We start from the raw sequence: 5698 nt of genomic DNA on the forward strand, positions 1-5698 counted from the left end.
ATAGAAAACAATGTTGCGTCACGCAGGACGACTTAAAAACCCAATGATAACAGTTAAAAATAAGTTTGCATAATTAAAAGTGTTTCAAGCAATGCATGATCCTAAACCGCGCGCCCCGCCTCGGCTACCTGAGAATAACATACTAAAAGTGTCAACACGGGGTTGGTGAGTTCACAAGTTTATATAAAATAAAGCGTTTAGCGTTTGCGTTCAGCGTTTTGCGTTAAGCGTTTTGCGTTACCAGATAGTGTTATGTCAATTATATATCTATAGGTAGCTAGTCTATAAAACAAGTATCACTAAGTGTTCGACACCGAAGCTGACTGTTTATCATTTGCCTTGCCACCAGGTCTATCCCGACCATGGTATGTGTTTAGCCAAGATTACACCCACTCGACCTCCAGTCGAGTTTAGCGTTGGGTGGGGTTTGTCAAACCCAGTAGTACTACTCAACAATGACTCGCTATTATCCAATATTAAACGGTTCGATGTGAATGAAGGACTTTAGTTATTGCGTTTGCCACTTAGTCTTTACAAGTGATATATAATCTATATTAACAAAATCTTAAATGCGTTTTCGGAGTATGTTATCTCCTCTAAGTGAAAAGCGTTTAAAAAGTTTAAAAGGGGAAAGTGAAACTCACTGTTTGCGAAGTATTCCCAAAATAATTCACCAAGATGCGCGTCACAGAAAAACTCTCTCTAGCGTTCTAAAACAACAAAGAGATTTTTCTAAGTGTCGGAATATTATCGAGTCTCTAGACCCGGCACATAATACCTATGCACACAACATGTTTCGTGTTTCGTTTGTGAATCGTGTGTGACTTTAACAAGTGTATTTGTGATACGTTACATGCGTAAGCAATTATTTACGTGTCATGTATTCATAATGTACATCACTAGCAATTACTCCCCGTAAGGGCAATTTGGTCAACACATAACAATTAACTAGCAATTATTCCCCACGAGGGCAATTTGGTCAAATCATGACAATCAATTAGCAATTATTCCCCTCAAGGGAAATTTGGTCAAAACACGATAATAAATTAGCAATCACGTTGTTTCATGCAACTTTCACAAAACTCAGCAACTAGTTTCTTAACGACAGAATTCTACTTGAAAAACTAGTCTATCCCACCGATCATAGCATCACAATTAATTTACCAAAAACCATCACAAAAGCATATATGTCTTAGGTTTCCAGAACATATTTTATTATATTTTTATTCCACATAGGTTTCTCACAATAATCAAATCATTACAGCAAACTCATAACAGTCAAATTCATGCGCAACAGAATGTTATTTGAAATTTCCGTTAAACGAAAAATCCAATAAATGCAAGACCACTTGGGTTAGGTTCCTAACTCAATAAGTCAACTTCCAGAAGTGGAACCAACCCAATTGGTCTCGTAGTTCATGAGATATAATATTTACAAAACAACCTAACAGCAGGTCTAACAACTCAGCTTTGCACAACGTTTTTGTAAAATCATAAAAGTTAACTTTTACACGTCCAAAAATTGCAAATTTATATTCTTTAGAAACTAGACTCAACCTAGTTTACTGTAGTATCAATAATATCAACCAATTTTCATATTTACACCCCGTTACAGTCAATTAAACATCAATAACACAATCTGTCCAGAAACTGTTTGCATCCAAACTCAACATATTAACTATCTATGGACCATAATTCATTCATATAACACTCTAGACTCCATAATCACTATCCATGCACATCAATTACACATTACATACATGATTAGGGTTTTTGTTTGAACTCAAATCAAAGACACAACAATTAACATGTAACAATATCAATTCTAGTTATCAAATCATCATCAATACATCATCAAATCAAACAAAATCATATGAACACAATAACATATAAAAATCGGAATCTAGGGTTTGTAATTAACCCAATAAAAGTCAAGATTAAGTATAAAGGATGCATAGGATAGTCGTTTATATCTTCCTAGCACCTTAATCTTCAATCAAAAGCTTGAAATTGATTGTATGTATGTGTGTGTATGTCGACGGCAGCCAAGGGAGCCAAGGGGGAGGGGGTCCGATCGGGGTAGAGGGAGAGGAGAGAAAAAGTGAGTTAGGGTTTAGGTTTATTATTATTAATAATAATAATATGTTACACTCAAGTCCCTCAACTTTCAATTGTTGCTTTTCTAGCTTAATTAACTAGTTCTAGTACATTGAGTTAACGTTTATAACAATGTTATCACACAACACATAAGTCTAACACATAATTATCACATAATTACTGTTTTGACGTTTTTCGTTTATTCACCAATTGTTTGCGTCAACTCGTTTGCGTTTCGGTGCAATTTCCGAAAGACTACACATGTAGTAATTGTCAAGCGTCATTTAAACCTAGTTTAAATGTAATGAGGTGTGCGTTATAGATTCAGTGATCTTTAAGTTTGAATTGACGGAGTTGAGTTAACGGAGTTAACCTGAAATTGACGATTGTCACAGTGGTGAGTCATGATCCCTTTACCATCGGTGTGTCTATGGACCTAGTTGCTTCCCGCACCGACAGTCATGTTAGAGATGGAGCCTTGTCACGAAAAGATTCCAAGCTTAATCTCGACAAGACCGAAACCGACTCATCCTCTTATGCTAAAGCCGAACCCAAATCTGCTTCCAACAACAACAATCACCTTAACAACAACCATAACAACAAGCGTAAAGCCAACCATCAGAACTATGTCGTTAACCAACCCAATAACCCACCTCCTCCTAACCAAAACCAAAATTCCCCGAACAAAAAGGCCTATGTAGGACCTCATCCTCTATGTGCCAAGTGTAACTTTCACTACTCTGCTCAAACCCCATGCCGACTATGCACCCAATTCAATCGTTATGGCTACGTGCAAACACTTGTCGTGTCCCGCCTAATGCACAAACCGCCCCACATGCTCAACCCAGTGTTCCTAATACCCGTGCTTGATATCATTGTGGAGACCCAAATCATCTTCGTAATATGTGCCCTCAACTTATTCATTCCCATTAAGCCCAAACCATGACTACGCCCTACTACTTGACCCATGCTCTCCAAGTTCAAGCCCATCAACCCCATGTCATTCAAGCTCCTCCCATCAATCAAGGTCAACCCAACTTAACCTAACTCTATCAAGCACCGCACCCGCAAGCTCATGTGTATCAAGCCTACTATACTCAAGCCCCCTCTATGCAAGTTTAACCCATTCAAGCTATCCCAAGTCAATCTACCTCGACTGCTCCAACTCATATGAATGCAACTCCTCATGGAGCTTCAAGTCACGTCAATTGAGCTACTCAAGGACTCCGAAGACTTTTGTTGTTTTCTTTATGTTATCTTGATCTATTTTTTCTTTTTCTTAATTACGTATTGTAACGCCTTTTTATGGCATTGAACTATTTTAGTTTGAACTATTTATCCTTCGCGCATTGTACCTTATGAATAAAGTTTCTTTTGTTTAAATAGACTGTTTATTTAAGCCTACCTCTATCTTATTTCCTTACCCTCATCCTTCACAACACATGTTATTAACCTCAACTATTAAATAAGTTATCTCTTTTCAACTTTAAATACTTATACTTTTACGCTTAAAAGATGTCTTAAAAATTTCTTTGCATTATTAAAATCCACTACAACTTTTGAAATTGTTATATATATTGGTGATTTTCTAGTATTATAATTAAAACTCCTTAAAACTTTCGTTTTCTCATGTTATTTAAATGTTTTGTAACCCACACAATGGGACGAGTTATGTGGACCATCCGACGATCTAAATAATTGCGGGTCGACATGTAATTACCAAAGTCCTCGCATGGAAATCAAAATCTGAATAATTGTGTGTCATAATATAAAATTGTAAGTAGTTGAAATAACGGTGCAAGTGTATGGTGGATACGCCGCTATTACATCCTAAATATAAATGCCTTAATCGAATTTCAGTTGCAGCGTTGCTTCAACTATTCAAGGTTCTGTATTATGATTAGTTTTAAATCATATTTAGAATTTATATTGTTCTAAAAATTTAATGGTGGTGTTATAGTATTCTTTAATTTCGGGATGAAATTCCCTAAAGTATGGGAGACTGTAACAACTCGGATTTTTTTTAAATTACCCGACCCATTTTGATGTTTGAGAAATTTTAGCTCGTTTATCAAGTTAATTTATTTCTAAAATAATATTTTAATTATTTATATATTATATATATTTAAAATTTCAAGTAATGGAAAAAGTACCCTAAACTAAAACTATTTACCATATATGTTTCCATCCTCAATCTCCAAGGACTAGAGTGCAAATATTGTTATTATTATCATCCCCGTATCAATGTTGAACCCAAACCTATACCCGCATCCACATTGCAACCCGGTGACTCGTTCAACATCTTGGACCACAATTCTCGCAACAAACATAGAAATTGAATCATGCGTTTGATTATCCTTACAATAACGACTCCACTGCTAATCTCATTAGAAATTTGTGATATATTTGATACGTACTTATAGATTTAGTTGAACCGTCCTTAATCGTTTTGGGTAAGACACCATAGAGATTGTTATATAACAATTAAGTTGATCTGCACCTTCATACTATCGTCGCAAACATTACCTTCTTAATTAATTATGGTTTTGGGAGCTACTGGTATCGTATTCTCGTCGCGTCCTGGTCGTCCCTGACACGAACAATATAACCATCAATTGATTTTCGTCTAAGGTACTTGCAAATGTAGTTCAATTCGACTATGAATCCTTTTCAATAACCCTATGGTTAATTAATTAAACTTAAACGGATTTAATCGATTGACAAATCTAGGGTTCATAGTAATTTTGGGTTTGTTTGTGTGTAGTTTTATTGTTTCCGCATCATCTTTTAAACAAACGAGCACCCGGCTCAGTTGGCTTGGGTGCCAGTTCGTGTTCTTATTGGCTAAGTGGGCTGGGGGAGCGGGTTCGAACCCCCACCCCCAGCCCGATTTTATATCTTGTTTTTGTAAAAGGGTTTTAAACTATTATATATATATATATATATTAATTATTTAAATATTTAAATATTAATTCATATTATAAAATCCATAACAAATTTATATTTTTTCTAAAAATCAACATATTAACAAGTCGTTTTCTGAATATTTGTTAAAAAACCATATATATATATATAATAGTTATTAAAATTTGTTAAAGGTCGTAATTTATTTAAAAAGGGTTTTAACTTAATATATCCATATATGTAAAATATATATCACGTAATTCATGTATTGAAAATAAAGTTAGGTATAAGAGATCATATTATTTATTAATTATTCATTTACAATATTACCTGAAAAGAGATCTTTATTACTAATAACAAAGTGTAGTAATTTTTTGTTTCAGCAAATACCGTTTAACTCACATAATTTATTATTATATAAATAATTATTACAACTTTAATATTTTTAAGTTAAAGAATTTATTTTACTTTATTTATAAAATTATATTTTTAGAATAAAGGTTTAAAAAATTATTTTGAACTCAATACCGTTCATATCCTGAGTCTCTATTAGTTCATCTATTAATTCGTTTTATCCTCCGATTATTAATATTACTTAGGATTTGTTCGTTGATACATAACGACAAGCGTGACTCATAATATTTGTTCTTTATCATATTCCAACATTTGCTTATTTACTAAGGTGAGTATGTCACTC

This window comes from Bidens hawaiensis, unplaced genomic scaffold, assembly GCF_021521415.1.
Source record: "Bidens hawaiensis isolate Kalapana, Puna unplaced genomic scaffold, B.hawaiensis_p1.1 tig00038189_1, whole genome shotgun sequence".
NCBI lineage: Eukaryota > Viridiplantae > Streptophyta > Magnoliopsida > Asterales > Asteraceae > Bidens > Bidens hawaiensis.